The sequence below is a fragment of the Oncorhynchus mykiss genome, chromosome 22 (genome assembly GCF_013265735.2).
Source record: "Oncorhynchus mykiss isolate Arlee chromosome 22, USDA_OmykA_1.1, whole genome shotgun sequence".
Taxonomy (NCBI): domain Eukaryota; kingdom Metazoa; phylum Chordata; class Actinopteri; order Salmoniformes; family Salmonidae; genus Oncorhynchus; species Oncorhynchus mykiss.
The window spans coordinates 27,371,067-27,396,018 of NC_048586.1; the positions used below are offsets into that span (position 1 = coordinate 27,371,067).

General features: G+C 41.0%; 1 pseudogene; it reads right to left on the reverse strand.

The window, feature by feature from the left end:
• Window positions 1-24,952, reverse strand: part of LOC110502080 — a 66,413-nt pseudogene continuing 41,461 nt past the window's right edge.

Sequence of the window (24,952 nt, forward strand, 5' to 3'; positions counted from 1 at the left end):
TCCAACATTTATTGACTCAGGGGGTTGAATAGGCCAACTTATATAAATCATGATATTCCCGTTTTATTTTTCATCTTTAAAAAAAATACATGTTAAAATATTTCTTCCATTTTGACATTAAGAGAGTTTTGTGTATATCGTTGACAAAAAAAGAAATGCAAATGAAAGTCCTGTGGCTACCATGCTGTAACAGCGTGAAGCGAATCTCTGCACAGATACTGCGTGAGAGCAAAGTGTTGCATCTCGCTCATCTCAATATCTGCGGTGCTGCTCGTGCCAACATCATTGCGCTGAGTCTAGAATTAAATTAAATTTGGTAGCTTACAGTCCTTAGTCATTGTAGGCTATTGTTGGCTCATATGAATAGGCTGTATTTTCAGTCTGCTGCTTATGCCACTGCAAATACTAAAGTTGAAATAAACTGCAGTTGGATGTGATCTGACTAGTTAGTTCCCAGGTAAATATGGATCTGGAAAACTACATCAGAGTCCAGCTCCCACAGATGATCTGCTCCATCACCAGGATGGTGTGAGCAAAGAGGGTGAAAATATTATCCTAAGCAGTCAGGATCCCAGGTTAGTCTATCCAAGTATCACAGTGAGGCTGAGCTCTTCTTTATGTTCCATCTGCAGACAAGAGCCCAGAACTGAACAGGCAGAATGCCTACTATTGACAGGGCATTGGCCTACTCATTACTCACTACCCACAGACTGTGTCTGATGACGTGCGTGTGTGTCTGTTTATTGTATTAGAGCTTGAGAGTTCTCATTGGACTTTCCACAGAAATCCCATAGCATATCCTATGCATATATTTATTGTTTAAGTAATCTCCTCCCTGATTGGTGTGAGCCGCACCTCCATGGCCTCGGCGACCAGCTGTTTGTACTTCCCCGTGTCTAGCCCCACCGCCTCCTCCACCGTGCAACCTGCTGCGTGCATCAGCACCAGGTTGGACACACCCAGGCGTGCCGCAGGGTCAAAGGTCACCACGAAGGTGAAGTCTGACGGTACAGCGGATTTTGAGGACGATGTCGTCGGGCGAGTCAATGAGGTTGACGGTGGCCATCTTCTGGGGGTCTGACTTGGACATCTTGGAGGGGTCGCGGAGGGATTTGACCTTCTGTGTGAAGCTTGATTGGGATGAAAAGAGAATAGGCCTTGTTAAGGCTGGGTTGTGTTTGGCAGCGATATGGCTATTATTGTTATTAAGGTGAATGTATGCATGGGATATCATTACATCAGTTAATCATATCCCGATAAGAAGAACCAGGTCCTGGCAGGATGCTGTCAGCAGAGAAGTCAGGGTTGCATGGGGGGTGGCACTGGAGGATGAATGGGGAGGGTCTCTTTCCTGATGAGCTCTTTGTTTCAGGGTGATTTAAGAGGACATCTTTGATTGGGAATCAAAGTGGTGGCGGATGACTGGCAGTTCTGCCAGAAGCTGTTGCTCTGGTCTCTTTCCCACACAACGTCCATCGGTAAACAGCCAAAGACAGCACCAAAAGACAGCATCAATCAGCCTGAGCCAACCACTGTCCCTAACCCGCCCCTGTAATACACACACACACTTTCATCTATCCATCTCAACACGCGGGCGCACACACACATCTCTGAAGTCGTCTTGAGGACATACCCCCTCCCGCCTCCCCAAATCTATTATCACTTTATTTCTCAGATATATGAGGAAGGGAACGGTCCTTTAATCAAAGCTCCATTGCACGCATGGCTGGTTACATCTTGTGCTTTCATGATGGCGATAATGAAGGAGTATAAAACGGAGTGTATCAGAGTGGGGTTAAGTATCCATCAGTAGGACATGCTGGCCATGTGTCTTTGTGCATGTGCATCTGGATGTATGTATCCATACGGGTATATCTATGTGTTGTGTATGAGAGAGAGAAAATGAGAAAGAGAGAGTTGGATTGTGAGTATGTTTACGTCTGAGTGAGTGTCTGAGTAAGAGAAAAAATACTACACTGCCTGCATCCATAGATGTAACCCCTGTGTGGTACACAGTAATTCACTGAGCAGAACACGTGGCTCAGGGAATAAGTCTCCATATGTGTTCTTGAAGATGCGGGCTAGGTCCTGAGCCAAGTCCAGATGTTGGACCTGATCTTATCCTACTGGGATGTGAGTGGACCCGTAACAACATACAACATAGAAAACCTTACACTCAGTGAATTTATTTTTTAAAATATTAATTTAAATTATTTGCTGCTGCACACCCACACTTAATAGAGACTGAGCTCACTTGTAAAGGAGAATATCCGCAGCCTGCAGGACGGGGAAAGACTACAGCCCCACACTCCCCTCATTCTTCTGTTTACTTTTCATCTGGAGAGAGAGCAAGAGAAATAGGGGAGAGGCGTGTAGCAAGAAGAAAGAAAAAGAAACATTGCAAAGAGAGAAATGTAGAAAATGAAAGACAAAAAGAAGAAAAAGAAAACAGGTTAGCTTGTCTTTAAGGCGGCCTGTTCTCTTTACGAGTGAAGAGCTCTCGCTCATACAAACTCAACATGGCTGAATCACAGGACATTTTCCACCACGTTTGACGTGAAGTCAGCTGTTGAGTAAACAAAAGGTGTTTTCAGTGTAGAACCAGAACACTGCTGGCCGTCCTTTCCTTCCCTCTGGCCTTCTAGTAAAACTGCATGTGGCCAAGGAAATCACTGTCATTATGAGAACATTTAAACAGATCTGGCAGGTGAGGTGCTACTATGAGAAACAAACAGGACTAACAATAGTCAGGATGCTGAACATGAGAAAGGAAATAGAGGGAAAAGGAAGGATACCATTGAACTTTCAACCATTTGTAACTTGACTAACAATTTAACTGATCATCAACTCAATTGTGCAGCCATTGATATTAATGCATAATTTACACAAAAAGTCAGGATTAGTCCCCATGTAAACTCATTCAGTGGTTGTATCACTTCATTTCAAATCCTACAGTATTCCCACGCTGTTATGTACCTTTCACTGAGGCAGGTGTCTGAGTTGGGGGAATACTGGCAAGGCAGCCCAGGATCCAGGACAGTTCAGTGTGTTCAGAGACCTGTGGAAGGGAGGAAGACACCACAACCAGTCACTCAACATGTTCCAAGCCTAAATGTTATTATTGGTTTTAAACTAAGCCCACATGTAAAATTAAACATCAAGTATCTTCTCCACCACCTCAAATAAACATAAGTAAAAACCTTCCAGATCCTCACATGGTGGGACTCTTCAGCCCCACCATGTGGCAGAAATAGGAACTATACTGGATCTTCCCTGTGCCCTAACAACCAGGTACTATGTTGCCCAGATGCATAGCCAATAGCCATACTCCATTATACTACATCAGTGACAAGGCATTAGAGCCATTAAATAACTCCAATCTCCTGGACATTAGCAGGGCTGGATTTAACGACTCCCTCTCTGCATCACACTACAGCCATCCCATACTTCTTTCTCTCTCTCAACATGGGTCTCTCTAAAACCTTTGGGCCTTGCCAACATGAAAAAAAGGCGCAAAATCCTTCTGCTTCAGAGACTTAGAGTTTATGGGTGCTGGCGAAGTGACTGCCATCCCTCTCCGCTTAAAACGGATTCGAAAGAGTGTGACGTAAACTCAAGACAGCACGGACATAAACAAACATTTTACACTGAATACTTGTAGCTAGAGAGGGGGGGACTTGTTACATACAGACTATGAACGTGAAATAGGACAGATGTCGATGTCAGCAGAGTGAGGAAGGAGACACTGATATAGATCTAGGTGAAATAAAATACATTTTAGAATGAACATCAACTCCATTCATATTGAATGTGATCTTTCTTCGTAGTATATGAAACAAACACACTACTAGTAATGTTATGGATTATGTGACTATAGGACTAATTTTTTATTTATTTAGGCGAAAGCCAAAATATTCCTATAAACCTCAGAGCTTTGTGGATCTGCTGCTGTTATTCCAGTAAGAAATGGAGCAACTCAGTGGCGGTCGGTGGCGTTTTAATACTAGGGAAGACTAGTTGTTAGGGTGCATGGCCTTATTTCTATTACAGCATATTGGCATGACTGTCATTCATATTCCATTCACCAAGCTCAATATAACATCAATAGGTTTAGGCTGCTACATGATACTCCAATTTGACCTATACCCATCATGCTACAACCTAGCCTATAAATGAAAGTTTATAACGTAGATGCACAGATCGAGAGACAAATTGGAGTAATCAAGGTGACAGATAGTGGTTGTGTCCGAATACCCATACTTGCGTCCTAAATAGTAGGCCGTTGGCATATGCAAAAAAAAAAAAAAAAAATGTTTTATAGTATGTGACATTTCGAAAATCAAGTATATTTTCGATGCCCAAATGTCATAATCATTTCTCCTTTGACAACAGCTGATAATAAGCTGTCAATTAGATATGGAGATGCACTACCGAAATGAACCAAAAGCAGGAAACAACACAATCACACATGACACATTCTCAGTATACAAAAATATGTTTTATAGTATGTCACTTTTTAAAAATAGAGTATGCTGTAAATGCCAGGATGTTATACTCATTTTCGCTTTGCAGCTGATTTGTAGCTGCCTGCTGTGCCTTTAACTAGCTATGTGCTTTAGTAGTTAGCTAGGACAAGAAGTTATAACTGTTCGATCAGTAACGTTTGCTAGCTACATGGTTACTTGCTGTTCACCATCAACTTCAGATTTAACTTTAGCCCAGTTAGCTAGCTGGTTAGTTTCATTGCACATATGGGTGTAATCATTAGCCCAAACTGTTGCAAAATATTCTGAAACTAGTGTTTCTATTGGACAGATTCAGGCAGGTTCACTTTCGTTTGCTGAACCTTTCCAATAGAAATGCTAGTTTTTGTTGCAAAACGTTTTGCAAATGTATGGATAATACACCCTTGTTAAGGTAAAAGTAATGGTAAGCTGCACTCATTACTGTTTCACCTTGGCACTCCAATTTTATAAAGTATGTGGCCATCTAGCTACATAAAGTTCAAACAACTTTACTTTCCTCATGTTTTGGTTAATGTACTTAATCTCATGTCTTTTCAGGATCTAGATAAAGGAGTGTGAGCTGGAGGGGAAGCTGCAAGTGGGTGAACCTTAGGCTTAAGCAAGAATAAATGTGGGCTCCTCTTTCTCCCCAAAGGGTCCAGATGGGGAGGTGGGAGAAGGAGGTGACAGCCTGTGAGGCACTCTTTATGGCCATTTTAGAGGCCATGACTAAGAAGTAGTTTTATGTATTTTGTATGCATTTTATTCATAGCTGTTAATGTATTCATTTGTTACTGTTTTTGGTGAAGTTCGTTTTTTTAAAACCAACGTGGATTTCTGTTCTCATTGAAAGTGCTTCTTGTTTGTAATGTTTTTTATTTATTTGATACCGGTACATTTACTGTTGGTGTGTTTTACTTTCAACATAAAAAAATGCACTCGCACATCTGAGCTATCTTGTTGCAGGTGCATGGTAACAATTAGATAAGTTCAAATTGAAAGGAAACCGTGCACACTGCTGTCGCTTTGGTATAATAATAAATTGAATTTCTTTAATGCTTTTCATAACAATCTCAAAGCGCATCAAAAGCAAAAAACAAACAAGCAATTTCATGAGTAGCCTAACTATAGTTAGGTCAACCAATAGAGGCCAAGTCTTTGAGTGCATATATCCTCCAAAGATGGAGAGGGACAGCTCATGGCTTGATCAGAGGAAGGTGGTCAGGGAGATGGGTGATGAAGATGGAGTCTGGTGACGATCTTGTATAGGAATAGCTACTCTGGGAACCAGCTTGAGTCATGTAGCCACTAGCATCCTTCACAATGTATGGCACCTACCCAGCGCTGGGCACCAGAAATCTAGTAGTAGCCAGTTGTCCTCATTACAAGTCCTTTGCCTCACCACTGCATTCCTCTACTGCTTTTCCCACTCCTCTCAAGCTCCAGGTGACTGCCATTGATACATGTGCAGGCCTACGGTACACTCAAGTTCACTCCAAAGAAGTCATTCCAAATGCTAGCTACTTAGCCCACAACAATAACATGAAAGGTCACTGGGTTGGGCTACAGACCATCCTTTCCGGTTCATATGTGAAGCCGACACTGATGGACCTTGGAAAAAAACCTGCTCCGACTGGGAAAATTAGTTTTGAACGGTCATCCCAATAGTCAGAAACTCAGGCACTTCTTCGCCTTGAAGATCACAGACATCCTGATTTTACACAGTCTGAGCTAATTTTGTTGACGAATTCCTAGTTGTCTTGAATGCACCAAAAGTAAGACGTTTCGGGTGTGGCATACTGCATTCTTTTTCTAAACAGTACGTGCTAAATAGTATGTAGTACAATTAGTAGACAGTATGCAGTTTAAGTAAGTAGTAGGCAAAACGGATTTCAGACTCAGCCAGTGACACATTCAATAGGGCCTTGCACACAAAGTAAGTAGCATACTGATTTCAGAAAATATTTAAAAAGCCAGTTCCACTACCATATTTACATGTGCAGGGATACTGGAGTGATGGAGGTAGATATTGATAGGGGTAAGGGGACTAGGCAACTGGATATAAGATAAACAGAGTAGTAGCAGCTTGTATGTGAATGGGTGTGCATGTGTATAGAGTGTAGAGTCAGATGGAAGAATGGTGCCGGAGGGGATGGCTACTGTTTTACGGGCTCCCAACCAGTTGTGTGTTTTTTTTCGCACTTATTTTGTGCATAATATTGGTGCTACCATCTCTATTGACCAAAAATAGCTTCTGGATATCAGAACAGCAATTACTCACCTCGAACTGGCCCCCCAAAAATTAAATAATGAATCTGACGCAAAGGATATGATATTGCTCCCAGGCAAGGCCCAAATCCCTGTAATTCACATGAAGAAAATGAGGAAATACAGGGGGTGTAGATCAGGGTGTCTTGTGAGAATTAGTCTGCGAGTGGTTAACCTGCCTCTACCATACGTTCTATTAGGTAACGTGCAATCACTGGAGAATAAAACTGGAGGAGCTCTATTCGAGACTATACTACTAACTGGACATTAAAAACTGTAATATCTTATGTTTCACAGAGTCGTGGCTGAATGACGAAACAGATAATATACAGTTAGCTGGGTTTTCGGTGCATCAGCAGGACAGAACATCTACGTCTGGTAAGACGAGGGTTGGGGGTGTGAGTCCATTTGTCAATAACAGCTTATGCGCGATGTGTAATATTAATTATATGGAGAAGCAGCAGAGGGGGAGAGCTAGCTATATTTAAAAAATATATATATATATATATATTTTTTTTTTACCTTTCACTTACTTAGCTAATGCAGCTAATTTAGCCTACTCAACAACCTGACTCAAACAGAGAGGAATGCTATTTCTGTTAGCTAGCTGGCTAAGGCCATCAACACTGCATCTCTTCCAAGTCAAGGTAAGCTTTTGGTTTTATAAATGTATTGCCACCGGTGTAATTGCAAACTGCTTTGCAATTGTTATGCCTGATTGTGCACATGGATTTGATTGTGGGTTTACTAAAGCGTTAGTTTTACTTCAGTTTATTTTAGTAAATATTTCTATAAATATCTTATTTCTTTTTTTTTTCTTAAAACTGCATTGTTGGTTAAGGGCTTGTAAGTCTACACCTGTTGTATTCAGCGCATGTGACAAATACAATTTCATTTGATTTTGAGTTTGTTGAGTATGACATTATCTAATATGGTTACAACGATGGAGACTCTGTAGGGGTTAGCATTTATGGTTTGAATGTTTGGCTTGGAGAGGTTTTTGTGCCTTGTCACAGATTGTTTGTGGACTTCACTGCACAACACAACAGCTAAGGGAAAGAGAGAGGAGGAGAGCGTGCAGATGCGATAAGAAATTATACAATGAGCAAAGTGATGATGCTGTACGTGGCTGCTATGAAAGTGAACTGTGTGTGACTGGTGATCAGGAGTGTATTCATTCTACCGATTCTGGATGGACCTACCTGAATTTGTCCAAAATAAACACATTTTAGACTAATGATTACTCCCCAGATCAGCTAGATGCAGGCAAGAGGTACCGGTGCCGCACGACAAGACATACCGGTCACAGCTTCTATCCCCAAGCAATATGACTGTTAAATAATTACCAAAATAGCTACACGGACTGTCACAGCTTCTATCCCCAAGCAATATGACTGTTAAATAACTATCAAAATAGCTACACGGACTATCTGCGTTAACCTTGCATCTTTATTGACCTTTTATTTCAATCTTTGCACTGTTGTTATGCATTCTCAGATGGTCTTAAACACTCACACACACTGTCACTCCAACACACATACAAACACTCACTCCATAATTTGCTCACTCACACATATATTTATACTCAATCAAATCAAATTGTAACATATTTGTCACATGCGCCAAATACACACAGGTGTAGAACTCACTGTGAAATGCTTACTAACAAGTCCTTAGCCAACAATGCAGTTCAAGAAATAGAGTTAAGAAAATATTTACAAAAATAACAAAGTTACAATATTAAGGCTATGTACCGGTACTGAGCCAATGTGTGGGGGTACAGGTTAAACAAGGTCATTTGTACATGTAGGTAGGGGTGAAGTGACTATGCATAGATAATAAACAGCGAGTAGCAGCAGTGTAAAAACGGGGGGTGGGGGGAAATCTTCTGGCTGGCCTTTTGCTTAATTGTTCAGCAGTCTTATGGCTTTGGGGTAGAAGCTGTTAATTAATTTCTCATGGTATAGGGGATGCTTGCGTCCCACTTGGCCAAAAGCCAGGGAAAATGCAGCGCTACAAATTAAAATAAAATGATATAAAAATCAAACTTTCATTAAATCACACATGTAAGATACTAAATTAAAGCTACACTCATTGTGAATCCAGCCAACATGTCAGATTTTAAAAAGGCTTTACAGCGAAAGCATAAGAAGCTACTATCTGATGATAGCACAACAGTAAACAAAGAGAGTAGCATATTTCAACCCTGCAGGCGCTACACAAAACACAGAAATAAAATATAAAACATACCTTACCTTTGACGAGCTTCTTTTGTTGGCACTCCAATATGTCCCATAAACATCACAATTGGTCCTTTTGTTCGATTAATTCCGTCCATATATATCCAAAATGTCAATTTATTTGGCGCGTTTGATCCAGAAAAAAACAGCTTCCAAATTGTGCAACGTCACTTACAAAATATTTCAAAAGTTGCATGTAAACTTTGCCAAAACATTTGAAACTACTTTTGTAATACAACTTTAGGTATTTTTAAACGTTAATAATCGATCAAATTGAAGACGGGTCTATCTGTTTTCAATAGAGGACGAGAGGAAACTAACACTACTTTTCAAGTCTTGCGCACTCTCAACAGCGTTACCTTTTTCCAAGATGGCCGTACTTCTTCATTGCACAAAGGAATAACCTCAACCAAATTCCAAAGACTGGTGACATCCAGTGGAAGTGGTAGGAACTGAAAACAAGTGCCTAAGAAATATAGTTTCCTAATGAGAACTAGGTGTTCCTTTTGTCCAGGTGGGAAAGGACAGTGTGGAGTGCGATTGAGATTGCGTTATCTGTGAATCTGTTAGGGCGGTATGTAGATTGGAGTTGGTCTAGGGTTTCCGGGATGGTGGTGTTGTGTTGTCACCAGTCTTTCAAAGCACTTCATGGCTACCGATGTGAGTACTATGGGGCGGTAGTCATTTAGGCAGCTTACCAAATCAAATTAAATAAAAACATTTTGGTCACATACACTTGGTTAGCAGATGTTTATGCGAGTGTAGCGAAATGCTTGTGCTTCTAGTTCCAAAAGTGCAGTAATATCTAACAAGTAATCTAACAATTCCCCAACAACTACCTAATACACACGAATTTAAAGGGGTGAATGAGAATATGTATATATAAGTATATGGATGAGCGATGGCAGAGCGGCATAGGCAAGGTGCAGTAGATGATATAAAATACAGTATATACATGCGGAATGAGTAATGTAAGATATACAAACATGATTAAAGTGGCATTATTTAAAGTGACTAGTGATCCATTTATTAAAGTGTCCAGTGATTGGGTCTCAATACAGTATATTACAGTGCCTTGCGAAAGTATTCGGCCCCCTTGAACTTTGCGACCTTTTGCCACATTTCAGGCTTCAAACATAAAGATATAAAACTGTATTTTTTTGTGAAGAATCAACAACAAGTGGCACATGAAGTGGAACGACATTTATTGGATATTTCAAACTTTTTTAACAAATCAAAAACTGAAAAATTGGGCGTGCAAAATTATTCAGCCCCCTTAAGTTAATACTTTGTAGCGCCACCTTTTGCTGCGATTACAGCTGTAAGTCGCTTGGGGTATGTCTCTATCAGTTTTGCACATCGAGAGACTGAAATTTTTTCCCATTCCTCCTTGCAAAACAGCTCGAGCTCAGTGAGGTTGGATGGAGAGCATTTGTGAACAGCAGTTTTCAGTTCTTTCCACAGATTCTCGATTGGATTCAGGTCTGGACTTTGACTTGGCCATTCTAACACCTGGATATGTTTATTTTTGAACCATTCCATTGTAGATTTTGCTTTATGTTTTGGATCATTGTCTTGTTGGAAGACAAATCTCCGTCCCAGTCTCAGGTCAGTCTTCCAGAATGGTCCTGTATTTGGCTCCATCCATCTTCCATTCAATTTTAACCATCTTCCCTGTCCCTGCTGAAGAAAAGCAGGTCCAAACCATGATGCTGCCACCACCATATTTGACAGTGGGGATGGTGTGTTCAGCTGTGTTGCATTTACGCCAAACCAGAGCACCTTCTTCCACTTGTTTGGTGTGTCTCCCAGGTGGCTTGTGGCAAACTTTAAACAATACTTTTTATGGATATCTTTAAGAAATGGCTTTCTTCTTGCCACTCTTCCATAAAGGACAGATTTGTGCAATATACGACTGATTGTTGTCCTATGGACAGAGTCTCCCACCTCAGCTGTAGATCTCTGCAGTTCATCCAGAGTGATCATGGACCTCTTGGCTGCATCTCTGATCAGTCTTCTCCTTGTATGAGCTGAAAGTTTAGAGGGACGGCCAGGTCTTGGTAGATTTGCAGTGGTCTGATACTCCTTCCATTTCAATATTATCGCTTGCACAGTGCTCCTTGGGATGTTTAAAGCTTGGGAAATCTTTTTGTATCCAAATCCAGCTTTAAACTTCTTCACAGCAGTATCTCGGACCTGCCTGGTGTGTTCCTTGTTCTTCATGATGCTCTCTACGCTTTTGACGGACCTCTGAGACTATCACAGTGCAGGTGCATTTATACGGAGACTTGATTACACACAGGTGGATTGTATTTATCATCATTAGTCATTTAGGTCAACATTGGATCATTCAGAGATCCTCACTGAACTTCTGGAGAGAGTTTGCTGCACTGAAAGTAAAGGGGCTGAATAATTTTGCCCGCCCAATTTTTCAGTTTTTGATTTGTTAAAAAAGTTTGAAATATCCAATAAATGTTGTTCCACTTCATGATTGTGTCCCACTTGTTGTTGATTCTTCACAAAAAAATACAGTTTTATATCTTTATGTTTGAAGCCTGAAATGTGGCAAAAGGTCGCAAAGTTCAAGGGGGCCGAATACTTTCGCAAGGCACTGTACATGTGAAATGATTAATGGAAGATATGTAACATTATTAAAATGGCATTAAAGGTGGCGTTGTTTAAAGTGACTAGTGAGTCATTTATTAAGAAATGAATTTGTTCAAAACTCTTCAACTATTGCCTTTCTCTCTCTGAGTCAACTACTCACCAAATGTTATGCACTGCAGTGCTAGCTAGCTGCAGCTTATGTGTTCAGTACTATATTCATGCTCTGATTCTTTGATTGGATGAACAACATGTCAGTTCATGCTGCAAGAGATCTGATGGGTCGGAGGGTGTCCTCTGGAAGTCGTCATAATTACTGTATAAGTCTATGGAAGTGGGTGAGAACCATGAGCCTCCTAGGTTTTGTATTGAAGTCAATGCACCCAGAGGACGGAAAATAGCTGTCCTGTAGGGTAGCACAGTGCTGTTGAGGCTACTGTAGACCTTCATTGCAAAACATTGTGTTTTAATTTGGTGACGTGTATATATTTAGTATAGTTTTATCTAAAAAGCATAACAGACGTTTCACTATTTTTTATCTTTTATGAAGTTCACTGAGTAGGATGGTTTTCCCCTTCCTCCTCTGAGGATATTCCATTGGTGTAACTTTACTGTGGTATTTCTCTCAGACACACATATGCCCACGCACACACATTCGCGCAATCTTTTCAAGCTGAAGGCCCTTCACTTAAGACACTATTGATTTCAACTGGTCACCATTTTTTCAATGAAGTCAAGTGTTTTCTTTGGGCGGTAATGGTATTTGTACATGTGGAACAGACTCTGGTTTGTTTGTTCAATAGGAGATCCCCTTCGCTGCCAAGATATGTGGCATGAAGCTAAATGGGAATAAAAATAGGCCTTGGTGCGTGTGTGAGAGAAATATCACAGATGGACCACACTAACAAAACAAATACGTCACTTGCAGAGATAGTCTGACACACACACACATACAAACACACATTTGAATTGTCCAGGGAGAAGAAAATGTCTATTCGGATTACACTTCCTTTCCTAACTCAGGAGTTTACCCCAAAAAATTCTTATCCCCTTCATGTGGCTTCCTCTGAAGTAAATGGTGGTATGTGTTTTCATAATCCCTGTGAATTTGCAGAGCACACAGTGAAGATAAGGATTGGAGTGATAAAATAAGCGTTTTAAATTGCCTGCATTAGGTAACCATTCAGAGCTTGCCATGATAAAATAAACATTCCAATATGGCCACCACTTCAGCTGACTTTCTTGATGACATGCTGGGAAACAGATCCAAAGCAGCCTGCTCAGACCACCAAGTCACAAACACACTCTCAGCTTTTCCAACTGTTTGCAACACCACATTAGAAAATAGGCTCAAACTCTTTTAATAGAGAAGTGATTGTGTGTGTGTGTGTATGCATGAGTGTGTCCCTGCCTGCATGTGTGTCTGACTAACCTGTGACTGCTGGAAGAGGATAGATGTCTCAATGCCACAGGCCAGCAGGCTGGCAACCATGACCAGTGTGTTGACCCGCAGAAGGGCGAGGTCCTGGGACTGGGTGATGGAGTGCAGGTCCACTATGCTGTAGAGCACTGAGGGGTACTGGCTCTGCAGGGACACCCAGCTCTTCAGAGCCCCAAGGTAATTCCCTAGGTGGGGCACAGACGTGGGCTGGATCCCAGAGAACACATACCCTCCTGGAGGCTCCTGTTGAGAAGCGGTGGAGAGAGAAGGGTTTGAAAAGAGATGGAACTTGAGAGGGAGAAGAAACTTCCTGATGGGCCGCCCCCAGGTGGTAAGGGTAGGCAACAACACGTCTGCCACGCTGATCCTCAACACCGGGGCCCCTCAGGGGTGTGTACTTAGTCCCCTCCTGTACTCCCTGTTCACCCACGACTGCGTGGCCAAGCACGACTCCAACACCATCATTAAGTTTGCTGACGACACAACAGTGGTAGGCCTGATCACCGACAACGATGAGACTGCCTATAGGGAGGAGGTCAGAGAACTGGCAGAGTGGTACCAGGACAACAACCTTTCCCTCAATGTGAGCAAGACAACGGAGCTGATCGTGGACCACAGGAAAAGGCAGGCCGAACAGGCCCCCGTTAACATCAATGGGGCTGTAGTGGAGCGGGTCGAGAGTTTCAAGTTCCTTGGTGTCCACATCATCGAAGTACTATCACGGTCCAAACTAGAGGTTGACCGATTATGATTTTTCAACGCCGATACCGATTATTGGAGGACCAAAAGAGCCAATACCGATCAATCGGACAATTATTATTATTTTTTTAATGTATTTGTAATAATGACAATTACAACATTACTGAATTAACACTTATTTTAACTTAATATAATACATCAATAAAATCAATTTAGCCTCAAGTAAATAATTAAACATGTTCAATTTGGTTTAAATAATGCAAAAACAAAGTGTTGGGGAAGAAAGTAAAAGTGCAATATGCTCCATGTAAAATATGTGCCATGTAAGAAAGCTAACGTTTCAGTTCCTTGCTCAGAACATGAGAACATATGAAAGCTGGTGGTTCCTTTTAACATGAGTCTTCAATATTCCCAGGTAAGAAGTTTTAGGTTGTAGCTATTATAGGAATTATAGGACTATTTCACTCTATACCATTTGTATTTAATTAACCGTTGACTATTGGATGTTCTTATAGGCACTTTAGTATTGCCAGTGTAACAATATAGCTTCCGTCCCTCTCCTCGCTCCTCCCTGGGCTCGAACCAGCAACACAACGACAACAGCCACCACATCGAAGCAGCGTTACCCATGCAGAGCAAGGGAAACAACCACCCCTAAGGCTCAGAGCGAGTAGCGCTCGCTAACTAGCTAGCCATTTCACTTCGGTTACACCAGCCTCATCTCGGGAGTTGATAGGCTTGAAGTCAAACGGCTTGATGCACAACGAAGAGCTGCTGGCAAAACGCACGAGAGTGCTGTTTGAATGAATGTTTACGCGCCTGCTTCTGCCTACCACCGCTCAGTCAGATACTTGTATGCTTAGTCAGATTATATGCAACGCAGGACACGCTAGATAATATCTAGTAATATCATCAACCATGTCTGGTTAACTAGTGATTATGATTGATTGTTTTTTATAAGATAAGTTTAATGCTAGCTAGCAACTTACCTTGGCTTACTGCATTTGCGTAACAGGCAGTCTCCTTGCGGAGTGCAACGAGAGAGAGGCAGGTCGTTATTGCGTTGGACTAGTTAACTGTAAGGTTGCAAGATTGGATCCCCCGAGCTGACAAGGTGCAAATCTGTCGTTCTGCCCCTGAACAAGGAGGTTGACCCACTGTTTCTAGGCCGTCATTGAAAATAAGAATGTGTTCTTAACTGACTTGCATAGTTAAATAATGATTAAATAAAGGTGTAAAAAACAAAAATGGGTTTTCTGATTGTTATGAAAACCTTGAAATCGGCCCTAATTAATCAGCCATTCCGATTAATCGGTCGACCTCTAGTCCAAACACACCAAGACAGTCATGAAGAGGGCAAGACAAAACCTTTTCCCCCTCAGGAGACTGAAAAGATTTGGCATGGGTCCCCAGATCCTCAAAAATTATACAGCTGCACCATCGAGAGCATCCTGACCAGTTGCATCACCGCCTGGTATGGCAACTTCTCAGCATCTGACCGTAAGGCACTGCAGAGGGTAGTGCGTACGGCCCAGTACATCACTGGGGCCAAGCTTCCTGCAATCCAGGACCTATATAATAGGCGGTGTCAGAGGAAAGCCCATAAAATTGTCAGAGACTCCAGTCACCCAAGTCATAGACTGTTTTCTCTGCTACCGCACAGCAAGCGTTACCGGAGTGCCAAGTCTAGGTCCAAAAGGCTCCTTAACAGCTTCTACCCCAAAGCCATAAGACTGCTGAACAATTAAGCAAATGGCCTCCGGACAATTACATTGACCCCCCTTCCATTTGTTGTCTGCTGTCCACTGCTGCTACTCGCTGTTTATTATCTATGTATAGTCACTTCAGTCCTACCTACATATACAAATGACCTCAGCTAACCTGTAGCCCCACACACTGGTATCGGTACCCCCTATATATTGCCTCATTATTGTTATGTTATTGTGTTACCTTTTATTTTAATTTCTTTTTTACTTTAGAAAATTTGGTAAATATTTTCTTAACTCTTCTTGAACAGCACTGTTGGTTAAGGGCTTGTAAGTAAGCATTTCACGGCAAGGTCTACACTTGTTTAATTCGGTGCATGTGACAAATAAAGTTTGACATGATTTGAACAAGAGTAATAAAAGTAACAAGACTTCAAGACAACATCAAGAGAAAGAAAATAAGACATTAAGGAGAGAAAGAAAAAGTGAAGTCACCTGCAGAGGTGTTTGTACTGCATGCTGCCAACTGGCAGATTGGGAGGCAGTGGTCATGGTTGTGTTGCTGTTATGGAGATGCTTAATAAAATCCATACCTAGCACCTCTGTAACAGTCAATGGGAGAACGTAACCCCCAGATGTCCAATAAAAATATAGAACACTCTCCAGCCAGCCAATGAGGCCAGAGCAACAACTACAAATGGCCAATGAAAGCAGGGAAGTGGAAAATAAATCAATAAGAGTTGAAAGAAAATGTAGGTTTAGGTATATAGTCAGAGCAGAAATCAAGTGTGTGGGGTGTGTGTGAGTGAGAGTCTATACTCAAGAGCATCATAAACCACAGCTATCAGAAACAATTACATGAAGACCTTATTTTAAAGCCTTGGTGGGAGTTGAGCAATAGGCTCTTTTTAAAATTGGGATCCTTAACGTTAAGAAAAATCCCTAACCGATTTCAATTGTTGTTTTTTTCCCAAATTTAAAATCACAGTGCAGTTATCACAAAATGTTATTCTCCGTGTTATAGCCTACTTAGACAGTAGGCTATAAAGGCCAGGGGGAAAGTTGTGTAATTTAAATTAAACCAAGAGAAAAAGACAAACTTTAGGCTACTTTGCGAGGCTTACAAAACAAGACGTTGCGATACAGATTACCAAGACATTCTTTCTGTCTGCCCCCTCTTCTCTCTCCCTCACGCTTGCCCACCTGCCCTTGCTCATCGCTAATGAAGCGAGCGTGTTCAGACTTCAGTCTGTTGCGTGTAGAATATCCTAGCCTATTCATTACTGACAGGCCCTGCTTTACAGAAATTGCGAGACATTGCAAGCCTAGTGCAGGGTTTTGACTCCGTCTGCCTGGTGGCCGAACCTGCCCTTACTGTGCCCCTCAGCTCTCTCTCTGTCCCTTGTTGGCTCACTATGAAAGATGCAAGTGCTTGTGTTCTCGGAAGTACGGCAACTAAATCAGTCTCCTCTGTTTCAAAAATACTGACTCTTAGGAGGCGATTATTAGAGGAATGTACATATGTACATCCTACCTCAATTGGCCCGACCAACCAGTGCTCCCGCACATTGGCTAACCAGGCTATCTGCATTGTGTCCCACCACCCACCACCCGCCAACCCCTCTTTACGCAACTGCTACTCTCTGTTCATCATATATGCAGTCACTTTAACCATATCTACATGTACGTACTACCCCAATCAGCCTGACTAACCGGTGTCTGTATGTAGCCTTATTACTGTATATATTCTCACTAATGTTTTTCACTGTCTTTTTACTGTTGTTTTACTTTCTTTACTTACCTATTGTTCACCTAATACCTTTTTTTGCACTATTGGTTAGAGTCTGTAAGTAAGCATTTCACTGTAAGGTCCTGTTGTATTCGGCGTACGTGACAAATAAACTTTGATTTGATTTGAATTTAATCCTGACACCAGAGAGGAAGGGGTGAAGCGAGAGATTTCACTCTCACCAAGATAAGCCCAATGCATTTCTTTGGGCTTGTTTCGGACCTAAACTTGTCACCTGCCTTCTCTCGTTTAGGACGACTCCCATTGTTAGGGCGGAGACATGAGCATCTCGTCATCATATACAGATCTCTGTTGACACTCAGAAATGGCAGTGGACATCCAAGGAGTTGAGGAATCAATTATTTTGTAGTCAACTCTCAATCACCAAGTCATCGTCAGTAACTTTGGAAAAATGCAAGCAACAGCACCAACATCCTGTATGGCAATACTTTTGAGAAGTTAAATGAGAAGGAAATGCAAGCATTGCGAGGTCGAATTGGGGTACAGTAATGGCAGTACAGGTGCAATGCTTAACCATCTGAAAAGGGACACATCGTGAGACCCAAACCATTGCTGGCAGCAGCATTGTGAATTCACATGGAATTTTAACAGAAAGACGATATGAAAATAGTTGTTTAAATGTTACATCCCTATGCCCTTTCGACTCTAAAAGAGATCACTTTTCGCATTCTGATCTGTGGGTAAATATTGTGTTTCTGGTTCTGCTGGGTTCTGGCAGGCTTGAGTCTGGCATTGACCTACTCCATTGAGCCTTGGCATCGATAAAGTATACTGATTCTGGCCTTGGTCCATTCCTACTAGTCATGGCACTTTCCCTGGCCTGTACTAAAATACTGTGTTACTGAGGGGGCAAGGGGAGTGGCATGAAAGGGGACCTGGAACTTTACTAATGACTAGAGAGGTTTCTTGGCTAAATATATTAAACAGCAGCGCAAGGCTTCTGTTATTAAGCAGCGTAAACAAATAGCGTAAACAATTGTCAATTGGAACCATTTTAATATGTTAGAAGAGACTGTCAGCAATGCCTGTCTAAATATTTTCTCTAAAGCCAGTTATGCACAGTGCTTGAAAATGTATCGACACAATACCCTCCACACCACAAGCAAAAACAGCTGTCATAAAATGCGGTAGATATGCGGTTGGGATACCTTGCAACCATGGCTCTAAAGTGCGACCAAAGCACACTCTCCTAAATATTTTGCTGTGTGACCTGACATTTATTCTGGGAGCACCAGTGCGACTAGAAAAAAAATACACAAAATTTTGTAACAATGTGGAGGGCTCTGCATAGCTCCGCAATGACATGATTGGTTGATGGTAGGTGGGGGAGACACATCCTGTATAAATCCTCTCTGGGATAGGGTCTAGTTTCCTGAATTTCCGCCTGACAGACGTGCCCAAAGTAAACTGCCTGTTACTCAGGCACAGAAGCCAGAATATGCATATAATTGGTAGCATTGGATAGAAAACACTTTGAAGTTTCTAAAACTGTTAAAATAATGCCTGAAACTATAACAGAATTGAAATGGCAGGCGAATATCCGAAGAAAAACCAACCATAATTATTTTTTGAGGTCCAAGGCTCTTATAATTGAAACCTATTGTTCCTAAGTAAATTTGTCTCCCAGATTGCAATTCCTATGGCTTCCAGTAGATGTCAACAGTCTTTATTCAAGGTTTAAGGCTTGAAGCACGAATTTAGAGTTTTGGTTAGGAGAACACCGGCAAAATCTGTCTTTCGGCGCGCGAGGGAGAGGGTGCGCGCTTACTAATTTAGCTTTCCTATTGAACATACTACTTTCCCTATTAAATATATAGTTTAATTACATTTTAGAGTATCTGAGGATTAAATAGAAAAGTTGTTTGACTTGTTTGGACGAAGTTTAGCAGTAGCTTTTTGGACTCCTTTGTCTGCATGTTGAATGAGTGGATTACTGAAATTGATGGTGCCAAGTAAACAGACTTTTTGGGATATAAAGAAGGATTTTATCTAAAAAAACAACCATTCATGTTGTAGCTGGGACCCTTGGGGTTGACATCAGAACAAGCATTATACTCCGATTCTTTCCTCCACATAGTGTGAAATACACATAAATAGTAGGCAAATTTTCCTGAGGAGATTCAGGATGGAGATGCAGGTGGGAAAACGGTGCAGCCTTTTTACTTCATGCTATCATGGCAGAGCACCGGGAAACGGACTCCCCAACATCTCACAAGAAGTAAGGTCTTTTCATTTAGAAAGTTGCTCGTAATTAGCTGGATGGCTATAGAGATTAACCCTGAATCACTACGAGTAGTGCGGTGAAAACCAATTTATTGGATGCGTATGTCAGCGCCCCGAAGCACAAGAAGTATGAATGCTCTGACTTTTGTTGAGGCCGCATCCCCGTAATTGAAAACACGAAGCAGACCAAACTCTTTGGTCCTTTAAAAACCTACTGTATGTAAAATAGTGTGCTATACAGTGCATCTGGAAAGTATTCAGACCCCTTGACTTTTTCCACATTTTGTTACAGCCTAATTCTAAAATTGATTAAATAAAAAAAATTCCTCACCAATCTACACACAATATCCCATAATGAAAAAGCAACAAAAAAAATCTACATTTTATTTAAAAAAACAAACAGAAATACCTTATTTACAAAAGTATTCAGACCCTTTGCTATGAGACTCGAAATTGAGCTCTGGTGCATCCTGTTTCCATTGATCCTCCTTGAGATCTTTCTACAACTTGATTGGTCCACCTGTGGTAAATTCAATTGATTAGACATTATTTGGAAATGCACATGTGTGCTATACTGCACCGCTGTAACTCTGCGTTGTGTGTGGTTGATAGACTATAAACGTGGACTTTGGAGATCAGGTAGTTTTAATCAAGCAGAACTGACTCTCTGCATCCTACATCTGCATCCAAAAGGAAATAAAACATTTGTAGAGCACATATGTTCTGAGAATCGTCGCCTCTTTCTCTCTCAGTGCATCAAAAATGATTTTCGAATACAAAAATTAATACACTCTCTCCTTATTATACATAACATATTTTACATTGATAAAACCACATACCTGCATCCAAAAGGAAATAAAACATTTGTAGAGCACATCTGTTCTGAGAATCGTCGCCTCTTTCTACAACAGATGCACAATAGGAGGGACTGGGATCATTCGAGGAGCTAGCCATCGTTCACACATACAATAGCCTGCTAATACCTTAGCTAGCTATTAACCACATGTTGAATTCAGAATGTTGATATCATCCTAAAAAGTACAATTACAAGTGCATCTTAACAATACCATCCACTTATGAGTAGCCTCTAAATATACATCATTATTCATGAACAAAACACTGTGTGTATGACTTTGTACTTAAAAGAATCAAACTTTTCTGAATACAGAAAAAGCGTGCCTACCTCTGTGCATCAAAATGATTTGAGCACGAGCACTCCGGGCAAAACGTAAGTACACACTCCCCTTCTCCCAGGATGCAGGCATGCATAACAAATCAACACAACATATTGATATATGAACCTGGTGAAATTCACATAGTACTTTAACAACTGTTACACACACACCTGTCTATATAAGGTCCCGCAGTTGACAGTACATGTCAGAGCTAAAACTAAGACATAAAGTCGAAGGAATTGTCCGTAGAGCTCCGAGACAGGATTGTGTTGAGGCACAGATCTGAGGAAGGGTACCAAAAGATTTATGCAGCATTGAAGGTCCCCAAGAACACAGTGGCCTCCATCATTCTTAAATGGAAGATGTTTGGAACCACCAAGACTCTTCCTAGAGCTGGTTGCCCGGCCAAACTGAGCAATCGGGGGAGAAGGGCCTTGGTCAGGGAGGTGACCAAGAACCCGATGGTCACTCTGACAGAGCTCCAGAGTTCCTCTGTTAGGATGGATAACCTTCCAGAAGGACAACCATCTCTGCAGCACTCCATCAATCATGCCTTTATGGTAGAGTGGCCAGATGGAAGCCACTCCTCAGTAAAAGGCACATGACAGCCTGCTTGGAGTTTGCTAAAAAGGCACCTAAAGGACTCTGACCATGAGAAACAAGATTCTCTGGTTTGATGAAACCAAGATTGAGCTCTTTGGCCTGAATGCCAAGCGTCACTTCTGGAGGAAACCTGGCACCATCCCTACGATGAAGCATGGTGGTGGCAGCATCATGCTGTGGGGATGTTTTTCAGCAGCAGGGACTGGGAGACTAGTCAGGATCAAGGCAAAGATGAACGGAGCAAAGTACAGGGAGATCCTTGATGAAAACCTGCTCCAGAGTGCTCAGGGCCTCAGACTGAGGCGAAGGTTCACCTTCCAACAGGACAGCAACCCTAAGCACACTGCCGAGACACAGCAGAAGTGGCTTCACGACAAGCCTCTGAATGTCCTTGAGAGGCCCAGCCAGTGCCCAGACTTGACCCGATTGAACATCTCTGGAGAGACCTGAAAATAGCTGTGCAGCAATGCTCCCCATCCAACCTGACAGAGCTTGAGAGGATCTGCACAGAGAAATAGGATAAACTCCCCAAATACAGGTGTGCCAAGCTTGTAGCGTCATACCCAAGAAGACTTGAGGCTGTAAGCCAAAGGTGCTTCAACAAAGTACTGAGTAAGGGTCTGAATACCTATGTAAATGTGATCTGTTTTTTATCTGTAATAAATGAGCAAATATTTCCAAAAACCTGTTTTTGCTCTGTCATTAAGGCGTATTGTTTGTAGATTGATGAGAAAAAACAAACAATTTAATACATTTTAGAATAAGGCTGTAACCTAACAAAATGTGGAAAAGTCAAGGGGTCTGAATACTTTCTGAATGCACTGTATTTACAGGGGTCCAAAAGTTAAAAATCAATATCTAAATGATCCTTGGTATGACTATCTTAAAAACAATTCCATTTTTTAGCCAAGTAGAAACCCAACCCCCGGACCCTTAGACCTTTTTAACTACTACTAGTTTGATGGTTGTATCCATCAATTGTCCCATTAACAATCACACATATTAGCAAACTAATTCCATTTCAAACTTCACATTTCTCTAGTATAGGCTACTTATCGTAATGAATGATATCAGCAAAATGCCTGATCGTTGTAGTCGGTGTCGATAATTTTTGGTTTATCTGTTAATCGTGGTTACTTTACCTATTTCCCACAATTTCAGGGCACAGAAAGAGAGAAAAAGGGATAGCTTCTTCAGGAGATCAATATCATTAGCAATTAATGAATGACTGATGCCGTTAGCACTATTAAATACATTTTATGAAGCAAACATTATTCATTAGGTCTTGCAGAGCAAATACTTCAGTAGTTTAAGCCTATGTTACAGAACAGTGATTATCAGAATATTAAGGTCTTAAGCTATAATTGACTGAGTTGACAAGCCACTGAAAACGATTAATCATTTGAAAATCCCCAATAAAAACAACCATTCTATCAGATCTTTAAGCATTGGTTGAGTTGACGTTAAACAAAAATCTAACGAAGTTGGTTTTCACGGAGTTGACAAAAATGTTATATTTCATTCAAGTTGTATACACAGTAGCAATGTTGTTTTCCTCGTAATCAGTCATTAATTTGACTAAAACCTAAAGAAATGTAGGTCTAACATATTGGAACCAAAATTCAAATTCTATCAGGCAGATGGGGTTATACGTATGGTTGTGACCAAGGTGATTCCAATATTGTCTGATAAAAAGTAGAGAACTTTACAGACCATGAGTGGTCTTATTGCACTACATGTAATGAGGACATGAATAAGGGGTCCTTATGGTATAGCTGACCCTGCTCATTCCTGATTAATTTAGGATTTTATACAAATCTGACGTCTTTTAGGAATCACAATTTTGAGATAAATATTATTTAATGTCACAGAGAGAGGCCTATTGCAAGAAATGACATAATATAATTTGTCATATAATATCCATTATTGTCATTTTTTGGAGAGTTTGAAATGTAGATCCTTTGCTCCGGACAAGGGCATGTCCAGGCATAGAGCCTATTAAATGAATCATATTTAAAACATTTAGAAAATTCCCAAAACAAATATTTTCTCTAAATATTTTCCTTTAAATTACCAAAAACATAACTTGTAAACTCAAATAATGCAACAAAATCGAATTAAAAATAAAAGTTTCCTTGCCGGACAAGGATTGTCCCAACTCATGAATCTCTGAGCTAATTTCCTGCTATTCTGCACATTTTGCCATGAGGCTGAGAGAAAATGTTTTAAAGCTAATTCCCTGTTATTCAAAATATATTTTCATGGCTTATGACGTGTTCATATGCTATCTGGGGGGCCCAACCCCAATTTTTTAAAAATAATACCATTGTGAATATTATATTTTTTTCTTGGGTTCGGGGCTCCCAAAACTCGTGGGCCCCCCACCTTGAAGGGGTTGCAGGAGTGTGTGCTACGCCAGTGTTGCCACGTACAAGACAACTCAGAAACTCAGAGGTAACATGTACATACTTTTTTTTGCATAGAGCTTTCTATTGGTTGATTTTGATACTTTCCAAGTGGGAAACTCCTACCTCATCTTTCTACAAGTTTCCAAGTCGGACATATGGAAGTTTCCGAGTTGTCTTGAAGGTGGGACGATCTCTTGCATGTCTTCACTCACAAACTTGATGCTCTTAAAGAAACCGTGTACAATTTTCCAATGTAATGCATCTCAGTAGGTACTGCTTTTACACAATGTAGAAACTTAATATTTCAACAAATTACTTTGTAATACAGGTTTTTGTATCAATATTTTAGCTTTTTATAATAAACAAATGTCTTTACACTGTTAAATATTAGGTTTTAGGCTTCTAGTGCACAACATGTGCTTCAAAAATAGCTATAATTCATATAGGCTAGGCCCAATATAGGCTATATCTCAATCAATTAAAAAAACATATTTTCGGGTGGTCCTACATTTTATGTTGTGTTTGTAACTTTTAAGTTGGGAGCACCAGTACTACCAATGAAAAGTGTTCATTTAGAGCCCTGCTTGCAACCAAGAAAATCATGTTGAAATCCTTGCTGTGTAACTTGGGCTGCCATCTTTGAAATTCTTTATCTTTACAAATCTTTAGAAACTTAATCTCAAAGTTTGTGCAGGAAATTGTACAGTATTTTATTTTTTAGGTTATCATAACTAATTAGAAAACACTCAGAGGATACTCTCGCTCTTGTAAATTTGGCAAACAGCAATAGTACTCTGAATAACAATCAGTTTATCTGAGGAACCAACAGCCTTCTACGGCCTCTGGGATCAGATAACCACTGTTCTGAGAACAGTCCTGTCTGTCTCGTTTTTTTGGGCTTAAAGGATCAGATATCTACCCTCTGGTATCAGATTTCAGGTCAGTAAAAGGTGATGGCAGGAAGGAACTGGGTGCTTATGTCATTATTACTGAGGGGGTAATTGTAGCAGAGAGCCATTGATGCTGAGGGCCCCTTAAGAGGTGTCAGGAGTGATTTGGGTGCGGACGGCCTGAATCTGGCTCATGTGTGTTCTCACCTCGTGTTGACACGCCAAAAGCATGTTCCCCCCTTGCCCCGGGGGAGGCTTTTAGCCATGCAGACATGGTAATGGTGTCATTTGAGACAATAACAGGCAAACTGAGTCAGTGCTAACTCTTAACTAGCCACTGGGTAATCAGGCTATCACACGTCACAGCGCCTGCCTGACAC